We start from the raw sequence: 19,501 nt of genomic DNA on the forward strand, positions 1-19,501 counted from the left end.
TTGGGGTAGATCTGAGAGAAGAACAAGAGTTGTTTCTGTTTCGTGGCTTCTCCCCGTCCCCATCTGAAAACTGTTCTTATCTGAGGGCAGCAGACCCTCACTATGGAAATTATCATCTCCCAAGCATCGGTGCAGATTGGCAATGCATGTGCCAGCTTGCCCACTCTCGACAGATGTCAAGGATCCCGAACGTTCCATATGCTCCTCTGTTCTCCGGGAAGGCACGGGGGCACAAGCAGATTTGGCTGGTGCAGCCGTGACCGTGGGTGTCTCTCAGGCAACGTCACTGTCCTTGGGCTATTTAGCACCAGACAAGTTTCCAGCAAGTTGAACATATTCCATGGTGGACAGCACGGGGAGCTAGTCAAGCTCTCAGATGTTTGGCTATAAGTCTACGGATATCTCTGGGGTTTCTAATTAGCTCACTTGAACAAGGGCGATATGGTTTGGTGAAGCATCATTTCTACAGGCTGTTGGGCATCTTGCTATAATAGAGAGCAGGGACTCTTCTGTTTTCATTGACGTTTCTTCTCACCAAAGGTCTCAGACTTGTCAGAGCTCACTCTTCTTTCTAAAGGCAGCAAAATGTCTTCAAAAATGACATTCTGCCAACAGAAAGAATTTACAAATATTGCATCCAACTGTAACTGGTATTTCAGAAGTAGCCCGTTCTGGGCTGGTCTGCTGTTTTCCTTATCTTTTCTTCCCCCTTGTGATCGTTATTTTCAAAATCAAAGGCTTAGTTGATTTTGAAACTCTCCAAGCTTACAAAAGCATTCCTAAGAACGGGTCAATCACATCCTCTCTTTGAGATTCGGTTCTAAAATGCCTTTTTCAGTTGCAACTAGCAGTTTCCATCTTTGTTTCTTTTCCTTTCCAATTTTCTTGGTTCCTTTTTAATCTTCTTGATCACCTCCTTAGGTCCTAACGGGGGCTACTTCTTCCCTGAGCTCTGGTGCAGAGACTTGGCATCTTCCTACCAGGTCTCTATGAGGTTCACTGCCAAGGCCTCTGACTGCGGCTCATTCCGTGTGCTTTAAGTATTCTCAGTTATTCTTGTACATAATTGTCACAGCTGAGCTTATTACACTCAGCTTATAATAAAACTATTAAAATTCTTTTTTAGGGACTCCCCTGGCGGTCCAGCGGTTAGGGCTCCCCACTTACACTGCAGGGAGGCACGGGTTCAATCCCTGGTCAGGGAACTAAGATTCCGAATGCCATGCGGCACAGCCAAAAAAAAAAAAACTCTTTTTTAAAAGAAGCCATAGTGAGCGTTGGAAGGGCTTTTAATTAAGACAGAGTTGGTAAATTGCTATGAAAGTAAAACATAAGTTTTCCAGTCCAAACTAGCTATGCATTTCCCATTTGTCATTTACTGCGTACTACTCTCCTGGTTTCTGCTTGAGGAAAAAATGTCATCTTTATTATAATGGTTTTAAGCTAGCAAGACATATGGCAGTGGATTAGGGAGGGAACATAATTTCAGTCACTGATTATTCATGAATAGACTAACTGAAGAGGGGAATTTAGTTTAAGGAGAAATAATGAGAACTTGAACTCTATGAAATTTTTCTTCCTTCAGTTGAGATTTTGATCTCTTTTGAAATTTTGGTCCAAGTCCAAAAGGGTCTGTATTTCAGTCCTGCCATAGAAGTCATTCTCTGTTCTTAAATCAGGATAGAAAACAGAAAAAGTAATTATATGCCTCTTAAGGAAAATTCAGGAATTCACTACTTTTATATCCCACTTCGAGTAATAAACAGAAGCTGTGTTTGACAGGAATATTATTTCACCTTGTAGTTCCATAACAATTTCCCTCAAATAATTCAGGGTACCTCTTCCTACTACTGAGTCCTCCCAGAACCTTATAGAGAAGTAGAGGCCACAGAACTGCAGAGCTGGAACAAACCTAACATCATCGAGTCTGGGGATTATTTTTTCTTCAGCTGTGAAACTTTTTGTTTCCAAACAAAAACTTACACTGGGGTCTGATAGACAAACAGACACAAGTTGCTGTTCTGGTTGAAGCGGAAGAGATAACAGAGTTGCCCCGACTCAGCTTCCCCCAACTCCCAACCCCTCCAAGTCAGCAAGGGGCCTTTCCAAATCCAATTCTAGCCCCACCTCAGACTGTTCTAGAAGCAAAGAAACAAGGGCACAGAAAGGGGGCTCGCCTTGGCTTGGCCAGGCTCACCGGCATCCCACAGCACCACCTGTTTCTGTTTGAGCTCAACCCCTGTCCCCTCCCTGGCTTTGCATTTCTCCAGGGAGCTTATGCGATGCTGTATATTTATATCATGTGTTTATGCATTTAAATAGATATATGGATATGTATAACTGAATCACTTTATTGTACACCTGAAACTAACAACACTGTAAATCAACTATACGCCAATGTAAGATAAAAATTTTTTTTAATAAATTAAAAAATACCCCCAGTTGATTGTAAGACCCTGGAAGGAAAGAGCTCGTCTGATTCCTTCATGCCACCCGACAGCCCCTCGGCATCCAGTGCCGAGCTTTACATGAAGCAGGTGCTCGGGCCACAGTGACTGGTGTGAACTGAAGTTGCCCCCCACCCTTAAAGATGGGCCACATTAGGTAAAGCGCTAGAGCTATTAGGAGTACAAGAAGTTCAGTTTTGGCTTGTTGAAGTTTCAATATCCAAGTTCATATGGAATGTAATATTTTATTTTCTGAATCAAAGTGGGCCTTAGTTGTGCATCAGAGTATTAAGTATCAGAGATCAGGGGTTTCAAAACATCAGCAGGTATCAGAATCACCTGAAGCACTTGTTTAAACGGCTTGATTCACTAGGCCTGGGGTCTGAGAATCTGCATCTTTAACAAGGTCCCAGGTGATACGGATGCGGCAGGTCCAGGTCCTCTTTGAGAACAAACTACCATTGACCTTACACAAAGATACTAATTTGGCATTAAGTACATTTTCAACCCCTGGCATAGGCTGAGCCTGGAGCAGCTAAGTAGACGTTATCAATTAACCTCTCCTTCTGCAGCTGGGCTGCCAAAGAGGCAAGGGAAGTGCTATGATTCAGTAAAAGGAATCAGGATTTACTTCAGTTCTGGCTAAATATTTCACCGAGGAGCCATTACTCAGCTCATTAGGTTGCCGTGTTGTAGGGTTGAAAATTTATGTCATTTCCTTGCCAGGTGATTCAGTGAGCTATCACATGCCATGTCACTGTATACCCCACCGTGAGCAATCCTCTAGTCACTGGACATCTTGAAGGTGAGCAACTTCCTACTTATTCTGAGTTCGAATCCATCTACTGACAGTGTGCGGGGAATACATTTCTCCTGATCACCTTAGAAAATGAAGGGAAATTCAGAAATAATGCCGTTTGCAGCAACATGGATGGACCTGGAGATTATCATACTAAGTAAGTCAGAAAGAGAAAGACAAACATCAGTACCATATGATATCACTTACACGTGTAATCTAAAGTATAACACAAATGAACCTATGTACGAAACAGAAACAGACTCACAGACATAGAGAACAGACTTGTGGTCGCCAAGGGGGAGGGGGTGTGAGGGAGGGAAGGGCTGGGAGTTTGAGATTAGCGGATGCAAACTATTATGTATAGGATGGATAAACAACAAGGTCCTACTGTATAGCACAGAGAACTGTATTCAATATCCTGTGATAAACCATAATGTAAAAGAATATGAAAAATTATATATATAGGTATAACTGAATCACTTTGCTGTACAGCAGAAATTAACACAACACTGTAAATCAACTATACTTCAATAAAATTTTTTTAAAATACAAAAATAAAATGAAGGGAAATTCAGTCATACTATCCTTTTTCATAAGGATCCAATCTTGACCTTCTTTGCATGATTACTACCACCATCCACTTCACCTACCATCAGAAGAAACTTTTTCCCTAATTTGTATGAGATAATTTATGCAAAATCAATTCAGTTCCACAAACACTGAGTACCGTAAGCCAACCACTGTACTGAGAAAAATCAGGTATGTGTAAGATCCAGGCTTCATCCTAGAGGCCTGCATAGTTCATGTAAAACAAGGAATGTGGCCCAAATGGACTCAAAACTAGGTGCCCAGTAAACTTTTTTTTTGTCTTCAGAGAGAGAGCCATTTGACCTGGTAGGCATTTACCATCCAGAACTTTCTAGGACTTACCTATTTGCTCTATTTGTACTCGCCTAATTAAGCCAGGGCTTTCTCAGCTCACAGCTGGAGAAATTAAACTCGGGAGGGTTTCAATGTCTTATCCTCAAGCAAATTCGTGCACCAAAACCAGGATTAGAACTCTGACTCCTTCTAATTCCCAGCAAGCAATCATCCTCGCAGGTTTTGCAGAAATTCTCCCACCTCCACCCAGGCTTTTGTTAGCATTCACGGTTTTTAGACACTACTGATGACATCAGAAAGATTCCTATTCTAATTTTCTTCAATATTTTCATATATTTAGAAAATGAGGCATCCCTTCTCAATCCTTTATTTCTATCCAGGAGAGGAGGTGAATCACTTCATTGAGGCTGGCAATGGATCCCGCTTCACCATTGACGGCCCCCAGATGCTGCCAAGGCGGCAGGCGCTAGCAGATGGCAGTGATTTCTAATCACCAATTTTGCCTTATTCTAGGGAGTTATTTATAGAGTTTTCATTGCTCTAGAGTCCACTAAGAAGGCAGTAAAAACCTTAGTCCACCTGAGGTCACTTACCCAAAGGTTGTGTTTTGTTCTAAGTTGTTATCCAATTTGAATTTTGGCTGATAGGAAACAGTAGGTTTTAATGGATGAAATTTTTGGTCTGGAACTTCTTGACTTTCTTTTTTAAAGCCAAACCCAACTCTGCGTGCCTTGTCTTAAAATCACTTGTGGTGGATCATACCAACATCGAAACTGCCAGCAAACACATTACATTTTCACCTCTTTAAAAACGGGGTTATGGAGAGAAAGCTGTCCTGCTGATAACAGATAACATCTTCCAATTACTGCCTGTTCCAATTACTGCACATTCTCATTGGAAAGATATTTTAATGATTCCTTAATATTAGCTAGGAATACTAGGTAATCTGTAAAAAGTTTTTAACTGTGAAAGAATAGCAAATGATTTCTTCCTGTTCCTTGGCCACCAGAAGGGCATTCTCAAGAACCTCTCATTAAACCCATCAGAAATAATGCTGGATCAAGAAAGCTGAAGTTTGTCAATATAAGCCCTGAACTTAACTTAAAAATAGGAGGCTTAAAAATAGGAGGAAAAAGTATTTCTTCTAGAAAACTCAAAACCACTTGAACATACCATAGTTAGATATCTAGGCAAGAGAAAATCATGTATGGGCTATATACTTCTCATAGAGTTTTCTAGCATTCTAGGTAAATAGAAAAGTGAATATACACAGAAGGTGTCTCAGGCAGGCAGTCAATAAGTGAACACCTTCTGTGTGCCGTACACCAAAGAGACGGCAAAAATGGAGACGTATGGTCCTTGCTGTTCAAGGAATTTACCCACGATTAACACTGTCTACTTGGAAGAACCAAGAGAAAGAGAAACCTATAAAGTTTTGCAGTTCCAAGTGTTTTTTTTATTCAACCACTCTCCCAGTGAAATAGAAGTAATTATCACTAATAAAAAGAAATCAAAAGCAGGAAGAAAAGATCCATGGTCATTAATAGCAGACTAGCATCCAGGGTTCATTAGGTGTCACCTGTAGACAGCTGGTCCCTTTTAAAACTCAGCCTGAGAATACAAGTTGCAGTTAATGGTCCATCAAGGTGATGTAACCCATGACATGAATTTAATACAAAAGTACAGATGAACTTATGACTAGTCAAGGACTAAACCTCAACTTCCATCCAGCCATTTGGTTTATGTGGTCTCAGGTCCTGAATGAGAAAACTTAGGTGCTAAATACCTGGAAGCTATGACTTCAAAAGTCTTTCTTGCCTGCAATCGAAAATTTCAGTCACATGCTACTAAATGGATGAACCTTGAGGACCTTATACTAAGTGAAATAAGCCAGCCATAAAAGGACAAATACTGTATGATTCCACTTACATGAGGCATCTAAAGTAGTCGAATTTATAAATAAAGAGAATAGAATGGAGGTTGGGGGGAGGGGGCTTGGGGGAGAGGGCAAGGGGGAGTTGTCGAATTGCTATAGAGTTTCAGTGCTGCCAGATGAAAAGGTTCTGGAGGTCTGTTTCACAACAATGTAAATATACCAAACACTACTAAACTGTGTACTTAAAAAATGTTCAAGGTGGTAAATTTTATGATATGTGTATTCTATCACAATAAAAAAGTTTTAATGACATGAAAAAAAGAGAACACCTCACTTAGGAAAGATCTTCAGCAATTGCTTTCAGCTGTTTAAGCCAGAACTTTTACCACTGCCCTTTGCCTTGTATAGCAAAAGGCTATCGTCGCAGTAAACAAGCAGCCAGGTGGTCTTGAGTATAGAATTATCACTGTTACTGAGATTTTTCCAAGCAGACAGAAGTTCATTTCTAACTTAAAAGTCCATATTCTAACCAAACACCACCACCTACTTTTAGATAGTATGCTTTGCATCTACTGATTTCAGCAACTCAAGCTAGAATTTCCTCAACACACACACCTTGCCACCCGAACTATGAAGAACAAAATCAGTGAGGCACCCATGACTGCGGCTCAAGCATCTTAAAAACTAAAATATCCAGACCTTCGCCTCAGACAAAATTTATTGTTCAAGAGTTAGGAATACGCTGTCCCTAGCATGACGCTTCAAACACATTTTTGTAAGTTACTTTTCACAAAGTTTATTAAAAGTGTATGCTAATTAATGCAAAATTGGATGCTACATGATAACGTTCTGTTTAAGGATATTTTCTCACTGAGAAATCATATTTGTGAGATAGCCTAAATGTTTCCTCCCCTCTTACGAATGCCACATAAAAGAATAATCAGGCATAAATAGAGAATCTCTTAAAAAAAAAAAAACACATAACCTTCCATGGCAGTGGCTACCAATGGGAGCAGCACAGCAGAATCGCCAAGGGAACATTCTGAAAAAACAGACGGCCAGGCCAAACCCCAGGTTTTCACGAGTGGGGGACCCGAAATCTTTTCTCAAGGGTGCCGCTGACGATCCTGAATCACAGCCAGAGTTAAGAGCAAACTTCGATAGTTATACACTCCTGAGATGTTTAATCAATGACTTAGGAGGGCACAGCTTTCGTCCCATGTAAGTTACCCCTAAATAACACGTCAGGAGATTTTTTATTCGTACTTCCTAATTATGTCACATTCATAACCACGCATCTAACCTGTTTCCCATCACACTCTTGGTATATTGTGTTCTCATTTTGCCCGTGAGCCAAACGAACAGGGATTTACGTCTGACTCAATGTTCAGTACAGTGTCTAGAACACTGGCACCGAGGTGTTAAAGTAGGAACTTAAAAAATTTTTTAAAAATAATAAAAAGTAGGAACTACGTGTGGCTTTCATACACCCAAAATTCTTTCATGTAGGTATATCAGGTTTAAAATCTACCCTTACACATCACGTGTGCAGGAACGTAACTTTTTCTTCTTTGCTGCAAGTAAATTAAGCTTACCTTTGAGACCCCCGGCTCCAGTCCAAATGGAGAACTTGGGATACTTGTGCCGTGAAAGTTAACAGTCACGCTGCGTGAGGTTCTCTCTTTTAGAGAGAGATTTGGTCAAATGAGGTGTTCTTTCTTCACGCGGGGAGGCTTACGCAGCGTCCCACGCGGGGCTGCCTCTGCCTCCTCCTCCTCCTCCTCCTCCTCCTCCTTGGCGTCTTCTCCCCGGCCCTCGGGGCCTCCGTGCTATCAAGTGTTGCTAACACCTGTGGTCCGCACCGCAGCCTCTGGTCATGAAGTGGGAGCACCTGTGTCCTCCCCGCCCGCACCTCGGGCCTCTGGTCCTTTCAGCACGTCTGCAACTACTCGGCACTGTTCCTTCCTCTCCTGGCTAGGGAGGGAGGGGCGTTCTGAGGTCGCCCGTCCACCGAGTCAGCCCTGGACCCTCACCAATCCCAGCGTGAATCAAACCTATGAGGCCTCTCTAGTAGGCTTGCCATCTTTCCAAGCGTGGGATGCAGGCAGAGATCTGTGACACTCCCAGGCCTGTCTCACCTGAGCCCACGCCAGGTTTCGACCCTAGGGGTTGATAGGGTGAGCGGTGAGCCTCCTTTCCAAATCTGTCTGGAAACACAAAAGACCCCGAAGAGCCAAAACAATCTCGAGAAAGAAGAACAGAGCTGGAGACACCACACTCCCTGACTTCACACTGGTCTTTTTTTACACACTGTTTTCTAAACTGTAGGTCAAGAAATAATTTAGTGTTCACAGCCAGCATTTTTAAATTACATGGGAGCCAATAGGATAGGGTCAACTAGAAGAGAACATTTGCTGTATTTCTTTTTTATATATACTGGATCAAGAAGTAAACTCTATTTTTTTTACTGTCAGTAAAGGATCAGAAACTCTGGTCTCTCATTCTGTCACCTTTTAAACTCTCTGGTGTCCCAATAAGATCTTTTATCTCTGCTATCTCTGGCTTTCCCAGTAAGAAAACACTTCCGTAGAATCACCCTTCAAGCTCTCTCCTCTCGGATTTATTTTGTAAACTGTACTCTAAGCGTTGCAGACTCTCCTGTGTCTGGCTTTTCTCCCTCCTGTGTCTGGTCCCATCAATGTCCAGTCAAGACGTTCCTAATGACCCCTTCTGAGCTGAGGACGTTTTCATTCCTGCTTTCTCTGTGTCCCCTTGTGTCCTTCCTCCCCTGGGGCCATTAGCTTCACCCTCGCCTAGTTTTAATGGTCAGAGGAGCCAGGGAATCAAGAGAGAGAAAATACAACACAGAGCAATTCGAAAATTTAACCTGCCACACAGGAATGTGGCGGTTTCCTAGCACTTTAAATAAGTATTTTTTTTAATGCCTAGATGCATAATAACAATCCCTCTAAACTGTTTGATTTGTTTATACTGGTAGTCACCTATTTTACAAGGCTAGATAAAGCAAAGAGTCATTTAAAAACGCTGCCCTCAAACATTTAGGTTTGAGCAATTATACTCCAATAAAGATGTTAAAAAAAAAAAAAAAGTAAAACACTGAAAACAACAGCTGATATGCAAGGTGCAGGCATGGAGGCCAGGTATATAAGAGAAAGCAAAAGTAGCTGGACCAGAATCAGAGTACAAAGTATGAAAAGCAACTTAATCTGGGATGAGAGAGGAACATACTACACACTTTGTCATTTATTTTACTGCTATAGTCTACACCGTAGTTTTGCTTTAGAGGCCAAAGTAACTAACTCTGAATATAATTGCATAAATTACCCTATTATAGTCTCATATCCCATTGTGCTACCTCCTCCACTCTCTGTCTTCCAGCCACTTTGGCTTTCTTTCAATTCCTTGGACTTGCCATGCTCCCTCCTGCCAAACAGCCTTTGCACATCTTTTCCCTTGCTTCTTTGCTGAGTTTGTCCCTACTTATCCTACAGCTCTCAGTTTAAGCGTCACTTCTGAGAAGTCTTCCTGGTGACTCCAATATAAATTGAATTCCTTTGTGGGGTTTTTTGTTTGTTTGTTTAAATTTCTTTTATTGAAGCATAGTTGATTTACAATGTTGTGTTAATTTCTGCTATACAGCAAAGTGATTCAGTTATGTGTGTGTCTGTGTATACACACACACACATTCTTTTTCATATTCTTTTCCATTATGGTTTATAATAGAATTTTGAATATAGTTTCCTGTGTTATACAGTAGGACCTTGTTGTTTACCCATTTTATATATAATAGTTTGCACCTGCTAATCCTAAACTCCCAATCCATCCCTCCCCCACTCCCTCTCCGCCTTGGCAACCATAAGTCTGTTCTCTATATCTGTCTGTTTCTGTTTCGTAGATAAGTTCATTTGTGTCATATTTTAGATTCCACATACAGGTGATATCATATGAAAAAAAACCATTTAGTTTTGACTTAAAACATGTAAATGGTTATTCATTCACTAACCTTTCATGAGGCATCAAGGCCTTTTTTTAAATGAATCTGTTGATTGAAGTTCCAAGCCGTCTTTCCTGCATGAGCCACATTCATGACGTATTACCTACAAATTCTGGTTTCGGTTTTCTTTAGGTTGGGATGTGCAAAACCATCTGAACGCAGCATCCTTCTAAGCTGTCATTATTTTTTCCATGATTTACACTTGTCTCACCCACAACTACTTTGGCAGCAATTTTTAACAACACTTTGTCTTGTCAACCTTCGCAAAGCTTTCTAAATTGAAAGAGAAACAATTTCTTTAAACTCTTTTTTGAAGAGATTTTAGAGAAATGGCTTTTCTGCACTCATAGTTCAACACTCTTTGTAATACTTAATTGAACTAAGTAATCGTAATGCCACGTTAGACTGACATAAATAGATTTGAGGAAGAGTCTAGAAAAGCTCTAAAGTAGCTTGATAGTATGAGCGTTCCTTGTGCCATGGGCAGCCTAGCTGTTTCTCCAGAGAGGATGAAGAGGGTCCATTAAGCTGGGAAGCGAGTTAGGTGTTTTGTGAAAAGGGTTTCTGGTGCACTAAGAAAAAAGATTCACCCTAAGATAAAGCAAAATGCAAGGTATGATAATTTCAGAAAAATGTCCTCATGTAGCGAAAAGAGCACTTTTTGATGGGGGAAGGAGAAAGCGGAAGTGAGGAAATTCTAGATTCTAGACACGGACACTGCTTCATTCGTGACTTTGCGTAAATCAAGTAAACTTCCTAGAGTTCAAGGTTTTTTAAATTTTTTTTTTGTTTTTCTTTTATTTTTTTAATGAAGCTAGACTAAGTCCTCTTCAGCTTCGAATCCTATTGTCCATACTCACCCAAAGTTCTCGTGGGTCAACGTGGTTTAGGTGGAAAAGGGGTGAATTGTGCTCAGTTTCTTCTTCCGTGAAATGGGGGACTTGGCATCCCCCCACCCCCGATTCCTCAGGTCTGCTCTGCAGGATGATCATTCTGAAAAATGGCAAGAGGTAGTCTTTTTTTTTTTTTTTTTTTAAACATCTTTATTGGAGTATAACTGCTTTACAATGGTATGTTAGTTTCTGCTGTATAACGAAGTGAATCAGCTATACATATACATATATCCCCATATCTCCTCCCTCTTGCGTTTCCCTCCCACCCTCTCTATCCCACCCCTCTAGGTGGTCACAAAGCACCGAGCTGATCTCCCTGTGCTATGCAAGAGGTAGTCTTCAAAAGATTCAGTGACCAGACAGTTTTACAAAATGCTGGGGTAAAAATGTTTAAAAGGTTTCTTTACTGAAAAACTTCACAGCCTTTAATAGGCTAAAGGGTTTGTGAATGTCTAAAAAGAGGATATAATAGCCAGCTTCCCCCAAATATATTGCACCAAATCTCTCTTTTTTTCTTTTCTTTTTTTCCTCATAGAATCTCTCTCAGGATTAGAGATCCACAGAAAACAACTTCGGGGAAATTCTAGCCCAGCTATTTCTGTGGTCCTTTCTATCTCCAAATTCCCTAGCCCACATCGTTGGCTAATTGAGGCTTTTAACAAACAAGGTATTGGAAATGGCCAGAGAAGCAATGGGGATTATTTTTAAAAGACAAAAGCTTGAACAGAGTCAGGAAGGGTATGGAAATTTACCAGAATCTTCTTTTTTATTTTTTAATTTTTATTAGAGTATAGTTGATTTGTAATGTTGTTAGCAGGACCTCCTTTTGATGTTTTCCCTGGCACCAAGAAATGACCACCAATAAACTACAATTACTTAAAAAATTGTGTACAATATTTGTATTGGTAGAAGTGATTTCCAAATTATCTCTATTAGTTCTTTGGTCCCTCCCTTGATGCATATACATTTCAACTCTCTTGATTTATTTTTATAATGTCAGTGATGAGACTATCCAGAGAAAATGGAACAGAGATTAAAGATGGTACTAGGAGTGAATAATAATAAAGAATAACAGAGTTGGGTCTTTCTACCAGGAAACCTTGCAAATTCATGTACAGAATTTGTCCAGAAAACGCATTTACCTCTATCTACCAAGTGAATAAGGCTCATGTTTTTATTCCTCTTTTATTTTATGTGCAAGGGATAAGTGAGCAAGAACCAAAGTGTATCTTGAAAGACTAATCTCAAGTCTTTTTAAGGAGTGACTAACATTAAATGTATTAACAGCTAAGAATTATAGAAATTATACTCTTTTGTAAGAACAAAATATTTAGTCTTGACAGCTTTGCTTTAATTATGAGGTCCGTCTCTTCCTCAAGTGCTGATTCATTAAGTGGTTAAACTATAAAAAGATCAAGTGCATTTTCTCCCAATTTGAATGGATTGTTTAATCATCACTGAAAACTCACTGAATGGCAGCTCCAAGAGTGCATATGATCAATGCCATTACAGTCTGACTCTACAGACTGAAGTTTGGAGGCAGGACCAGATGAAATCCACGGACTCCATTTTTCCATCAGCATCCTCAGAGGCCCAGCCTAACCTTGGCTTAACCCCAAGCTTGAGGACCCCAGAAGAATAAATAAAATTCCTAAAATTATATTTCCTTAAAGTTTGAGGTCATTCTGAAGCCAAGCCAGCATTGCTGCAGTGTTTGTAGATTTCACCAGGTCTAGTGCCACCTACTGGACCATATTACCACTGTTGACCCCAGAGCAACCCAAATCTGTTCTGGATCTTACCCTGCACTGCTTAGTCCCATGGCTATGGAGCAAGATGCCCTGTTTAGCATCTGTCTGGGTAGCACCCTGCAAAAAGGATTCTGATCTCATATGTCATCCTTCACAGCCTTTGGTTACTGAGAGAATTTGTCAACACGTAACCTAAACGCTGTGCCTGAGAGTGGATCCCCTCAATTCTGTTGGTATAAAGTGGAGCGAAAGGGAATTCTCACCAGATGAGGGTCAGGAAGGAAAACTTTTCCTCCAGCTCAGGGCTGTAGGCTTTATTACTGGTGTTTCCTTGTAAAAGGCACCCATCTCTCTGGGAAATCATGTCAGTAAAATTTCACTAAGTCCAATAGTCAGTCACAGGATAATCTCTTTTTTTTTGTCTTGTGTGTTTTTTGCTGAATAGTTCTTGACCTACGAATGTTACTTAATGTTACCTCTGCCATTTCAGGATCGCTGTTTTCCTGATGAGGCATCTGGTATGAAACAAAGCAACAATTAAAGGTCAGAGGCAGCTATTATACAAGGGTTTTCTTTGAAATGTGTTCCGTGATAATATCACTCCACCTGGAAGGAATGGTGAGCGTAATGAGCCCAGTGTTCCTATAAACAGCCAACAATATCAGACCCAGAGGAGCAGGCCGAGTAGTACAAATACAGCTCTTATTGTTTATGGCTGTATCTAGGTTAAGGGAATTTTAAAGGGTGTGATTCCTCTGCGGTTTGAGACACATTCTGCAAAGAACCAACGGGCCATTTTTCCCTGTGCATATTTGCAGTGTGAACTCTGGGCTGGTCATATATAAGTTTATATATGTCCGTATATTATATTCATAGTGTTATCTCAATTTTCTTGCCTCTAAAATGGAAAGATTTGGACTAGATTATATTGAATAAATAATGTTCAGTGGAAAAATTATTTTTAATATTATTACATATCATTTTTTTAAAGGAGGCAGATTTAGACAAATTGGCTGGATTGCCACATTCAAATTCCTAGTGAGCTTTCCCTTCTGCTGAGTTTGCATTTACTCAGTGGAGTAAGCAGTGCGCTGATTTTCTGCATTTCCTTACTTCGGCATATTCCCAGATATCCCCATTTATTTATTAATTTCAGTCAGTAAGGTATTTAGTCAACAAAAATAGGGCGGGGACAGAAAGATGCCTAAGAATCGGCTCTTGCCTTCTGAGAGCCTGCAATCCGAAAGAGAAAACAGGGCACTTAGGAAAACACTGAACGAATACCTTAAATATAATGTACACATACAGCAAAGTGCTGTCAGAGCTCAGAGAAGAGGCAGATCACCCCCGGACGGAATGAACAAAGAGGGCTTCATGGAGGGAGGAGAGTTGGAATGGGTCTTAAAAGATGAGTAGGAATCTGAGGGTTTTCCACTTAGAGTCTTCAGGCCAAGAAGATACCAAGCATATTCCAGGAATAACAAATACCCACACAGTTTATGCAGGGGAGCTTGGGCTGATGCGTTTGGAAAATAGATTTGAGCGAGGTTATCAAGGATCTTGAATGTCTGAAGTCAAGGCTTTATAAGCAAGAAGGAACCATGGAACGTTTGTGAGTAGGTGAGGCTTGCGCATGGGGGAGCTGAGCAGAGGCTAGAGGCAGGAATAGAGCTCAGAATAGGAGATCATTGTCGTCATACAAACTAGAGACAGAGCCAGATCTGGCGTGGAAGTTAGAGAAGTCAAAAGAAGAGGGGAGATGTGAGAGAGGTCCATTTATCCATTAAATTAACAATTACCGAGCATTAGCTGTATGCCACCGTTTTCCAAACATCCATCATTTGTATACCACCATCATGATTTTTGCCACATCTGCTTCTCCTGGTGTTATTTTTTTACTTAATATTGTTTTACAAGTAGACTCATTTTCAGTTTAAATACATTATCTTTTTCAAAAGAAGTTTGATGTCACTTCCACTTGCCTTGCCTCCAACAGAAGTTAACCATGAAACTAAGAATAAGCAACACAAAACAAGTTAATCACTTAGGTAGATGCTGTGTCTGCTGAAGCCTGCTTAAAAGGGAGGAAAAGCAAAAAAGAGATTTAAAAACATACCATCAATAAGCAGAGACGTTTCTGCTTTGACTAAACTCAATGGATTGTAAGAGAATTGAAATGGAAATAACTTTCTCATTATATGCCAGTACTGGGGTACTGTGCTCTGAGCCAGCTCCAGTGCTGGGTCCTAGGGATGCAAAGATGAACGTCATCCTCTGTTCTCAGAGGGCTTGGCTGAGCAGAAAGATAGGAAGCCCACAAATGAATCCCGACAGAGCAAGAAGAAAGCCCATAGTGGGCGGTGGATGCCCTAGGACACTGCTGGCCCATTGGGAGCTTGGGGCGCCCCTCTCAGACTTCTTCCTCAGCCCATGATTCCTTGGCAATTGAATCCTAGTTCTAGCGTTTAATTCCTATTTCATATGTGTGGGCTGCTTCCATCTAGTTGCTAAGAACAAGCATAACAACCTGCCCTTATTTTCTAAGATAACAAAACAAAGGGGGAGATTTCTTAGGCTGAGCAGAAAAGTTAAAATAGGGTGGGAAACACCCCAGGTAAGCGGTAAACTATTGCCACATAGGAGGATCCACAGGAGGCTGTCAGATCCTTCGCCCCTGTCAGAGCTACACCCTGAGATGAATCAACCTCTTAGATAGCCCGAGATCACGGGTCTGAGAGCCAGGGGCATGGAGCCCACTATCCCTCGGCAACCAGCTCCTAACTTCCTCCATGTGGTTCAGCTTTTATATTTTTAGGAGATTATAAAGCTCACTGTGGATGAACACTAGGCTGGCTGTAAACTGGAACGTGTATTGGCCTTAAGAGTAACGGAAGCCACCCCAGAGAGGGAGAGGCGGTAACTAGAAAGATGGCTGCAGAAACAATGGCTGAGCTCCATCAATATGATGCTGTGCGAGGTGAATAAGATGGTGGGGTAGGGAAGCAGTCGACTTCTGAAGGATGAATAGGAATTACTAGGCATTGAAGGGCATTCCGCAAGTGGAGGAAGTAAGCACCACGCAAACGTCATAAAGAACAGAAGAGCAGGATGGGTAAGGAAAACCACAGGTGGTCTGGGGGTTGTAGCCCAGAGCCTGGGGGATGGCGAGAGGGGATAGAAGTGAGGCTGGGGGATATTCATATCAAGGCCCCTAGGGGCTGTGCAGGCAGGCTACACGAGGGGTCAGGCTTTATGTTGATGGGAATGGAGACAGTTTTGGGCAGGGAAGGTGCGTGATCAGATTAGGAGGTGAGAAGATCATTCTGGAGGAATAGGAAGAGGAGGTGGAGGCAGTGAATGGAAGAGGCAGTGGGACTTGAAAATCATTTTTACCATTTCTAAATCTCTTTCTCCTTTGCCCGTTTTGCCGTTCTCAGCACCCACAAGCCGAATAAGGGATGTCCAAGGCAGGATTGCATTATAACAAACTCCCACACTGGAGAAAATAGTTTTCCGAAATCAAATTTCTTTTTTCTTCTAACCCATCATCTAATCTGTGTCGTTCCTCCTGCTTCCCGGAGGCGTACCGTTCCTCTTTCACAAGTCTTGGAGTATCCACTCAAATGCATTTATGGGACATGTAAGTGAGCCAGCAAACTGATGGGGTTTTCCCCCACCTTCTGTTTTATCCATTCAACATTTATTGAGCACTTACTCCGTGCGTGGCATTGGGTTAGATGCCGAGCAGTCAGATCCCTTGAGGAGTTCACATTATGGCGGAAGACAGAATAATGTGCAAATAAGGAGTCTTCAGTGAGGTGAATGCTTAGAAAGCACTAAAATGCGGTTCTTTCCAAGGGGCCATGAGTTGCCCAGGTCCAGGACTCAGTGGTGGAGGGAGGAGAGATGGTGAGGTCCCTGGGCAGGGCACCTGTGGGCTCAGATGAAGAACAGCAGTGTCCTGTGCTGGTACTTACCCAAGTGCCGTAAGTTACCTCGAATTTCCAGGAACCCACAGGAGAGACAAACTGTGTTGCCTGTAAAAGATTCCCTGTCCATCTCGCATTCCTGCACTCTTATCCCTTGGGCATAGAGAAGACGATTTCCCCAGGGCAGCCCTCCATTACCCATGGATCCAGTTTTACGCTGTGATTAGTTGCCATTGGATTCCAACCCTTTTCATAGAATTCATGTTCGTCCTTATAAACGTGTTTCTCCACTGCTTAATTTTTCAGGTTTTTTCATTTACATTCAGTGACCCAGAGCAATGCTCAGGGTCTATAAATAAAAGTAAATCTTGATAGAAAACTTAAACAATTCTAAAGGGATTTCCTCATCCAAAGGACACAGGATGTTGACCATGTTGAAAACCAGTTATGTGGCTGCCAGTTGTAGACCAAGGACCATAACAGGTGAACTCTTATAATTTATAGAGCTGTGTTGTCCTAAAATAGCCTTCTCTAAAGGAGAGGCAAAAAAAGAAAGAGGAAAAAAAATAATACATTGCTAAGCCCACACAAGCAAAAAAAGCAAAAAGTGGGATAGTAAGAGAAGACGCCCTGTTTCTAGTTAAACATTCTACGTGCTAGAAGCTCAAGGCAACAGCAAGGATGTTTTCTGAAATCTGACCAACCCTGGGCATCTTGGGTCCAGAGAATAAGTAGTAGGGCAAAAGCATCCCCGTTTTGAATCTCATTTCATCCAAAAGTTTTCTTGGAATCTAAAATGAACGATTTTCCTGCAAGCAGCATCCTTTTAACATTCCTATTCCCATTTGAAGCCACTTCCCACCTGACTTACACAGTTGGGTCTCACACTCACCACCCTTGCTCATTCTCAGATCTGCTGGGCTGGAATTTTAAGCTGCCCGTTTATTTGGCTGGAAAGTGAAACTTACAGTCCTCCTTCAGTGGAATTGTGTCTTGACACAGATTCAGGTAGAGGAAACGACACCCCTCAGTGATCAGAAGGAAAGCTGCCATGGGCGGTGGTTACAGCAGGGACCACTCATGGGATGCCAGTCCAGTGAAGTGTTGATTGTGAGTTCTCTCCCCTACTCTGATTTCCTTCATTTGTCTTTCGGGTCTTTACTTACCACTGTAGCGTAGGCTGCCTCCCTGAATGAAGGGAATTACGGCCCCCAGCCCCGTTAGCAGATGGTGAGGAGAAGCAGCCATACAGAAATTGAAAATTTCCAGGCTAAGTTTAGACATGTGAAGAGAAAAAAGGCGTCTTTCATGAAGAAGTTCGTAAATTCTCCTAGGTTTCTCGCATTTTTCCCTTTCAATGGCCTATCTACAAGTATAGGTAATATATATGTTAAGTATATGTCTATGTCTCTGAAATCTGTATGCAATTTCCATGGTTGAAATTATTGTCTTATTAGATAATAACAACAGATGAACAATCATACTTCTATATGATGCTGGAACATGTGATTTTTCTCCTGGGTCCTCTTTTTAAGTATGCTTATGTGACTATGTATTTAAATAAAAGTGCATCAGTGATGGCAAAGCGACAGGACTGCCACACTGCACGACATCAGCTTGCCCCCTGCAGGTGTGCTGCTGTACACAATGTGTGCATATGCTGCAGCCTTGGTGACATCCCATCGCTGTGGTTGAGTGACAAAGACGAACTTTGTCATTGACAGCGTAGGGGTGCACAGTGCAAGTGCTGGGATTCAACTTCCTGGATTAACTCTGAGTAAATGATTTAACCTCTCTGTGCCTCATTTTCCTCCTCTGGGAAATGCAGTCAATAAGAGCACCTACTTGCTAGGGCTGCTGTGATAACTAAGTAGACGATGCCTCTAAAGTGCCCAGGGCAGGGTCTGGCACATAGACCTATCTGCCTAATGCTTGCTGAAATATACTAACAGGTATAAACTTAACTGAACTACCTCTTTAATAAATAAGCCAGTGTCTTATACATCATCGCCTAACGGATAATATAATACAATTACCACTATTTTAAACATTATATATTGTCTCCCAACACAAGAATGTACTTTCCATGAAGGAATGGACATTTTGAGTTGTGTTCATGACGGAATCCTTGGTTCCTAGAACTATACCATCATTTAGTATATACTCAACAAATATTTGTTGGGAAAAAAGGAATACGTGAATGTTAGCTCTTTTATTAGCTTCTAGAGATAACTGAGAAGTGATTGTCTACACGGGCTCACTTCTGTATTGAGGCTGAAGACATTATCCACATAATATACAGAGGCCTAGGTGAGGTGGGGAGAAGGGGGCACGGGTAGTCGGGGCCCTGGGGTCAGCACATTCACAGGCTGACATCTATGATGTGTATAAAGTTGCTGAGTCCTGAACAAGATCTCAGGGCCACCTAGTCATACCTGAGGATGTGCATTCCCAAGGGGCAGTTTCCTCATTAGCTTATTAAATGCTTATTAGATGTTTAAGCTGGATGGGTCTTCTTATATAAAAAAAAAATTGATATGATGAAGTATGATAGTAGGTATTATCTTTTTTCTTTTCATTTTTTTCTTTTAGCAGCTAAACTTTTCTTCAAAGGAAAGTCCAAAAGCTGTGGAGGTCCACTGATGGCAGGCTGGTCCCTGCTGTGCTGCCCCCCGCATCCTAAAGTTTCTTGGAGCTGTCAATAGGGCCGGAAGCACAAGTGCTTTAAGTCTCACAGCCCCGGGGTCAAGTGTTAGCTTAGCTGCTTACTAGCTGTGCTCCCTGGGCAAGCCATTCAACTTCTGTAAACCTCAGTGTCTTCATCTGTGGGAAGGGGAGAAATCATGCCAAGCTTGCAAGGGTTCAAAAGGGATCTGTACTGAGTTCCTGCCCCATCATAGGCCTCTATA

At 41.6% G+C, this 19,501-nt stretch overlaps 1 protein-coding gene across 4 annotated transcripts in view; it reads left to right on the forward strand.

The window, feature by feature from the left end:
- Positions 1-19,501, forward strand: part of DLGAP1 (DLG associated protein 1) — an 846,176-nt gene that overhangs the window by 495,333 nt on the left and 331,342 nt on the right. The window contains exon 1 of one of the 4 annotated variants that reach the window (XM_068562842.1): positions 3,172-3,252. The exons of the other annotated variants lie outside the window; for them this stretch is intronic. The gene's annotated coding sequence lies outside the window, so the exon portion shown is untranslated. Of the gene's footprint in view, positions 1-3,171; positions 3,253-19,501 lie in introns of those variants that run through there. 4 annotated transcript variants of the gene reach the window in all.

The sequence above is a fragment of the Eschrichtius robustus genome, chromosome 14 (assembly GCF_028021215.1).
Source record: "Eschrichtius robustus isolate mEscRob2 chromosome 14, mEscRob2.pri, whole genome shotgun sequence".
In the NCBI taxonomy this organism is placed as follows: Eukaryota; Metazoa; Chordata; class Mammalia; order Artiodactyla; family Eschrichtiidae; genus Eschrichtius; species Eschrichtius robustus.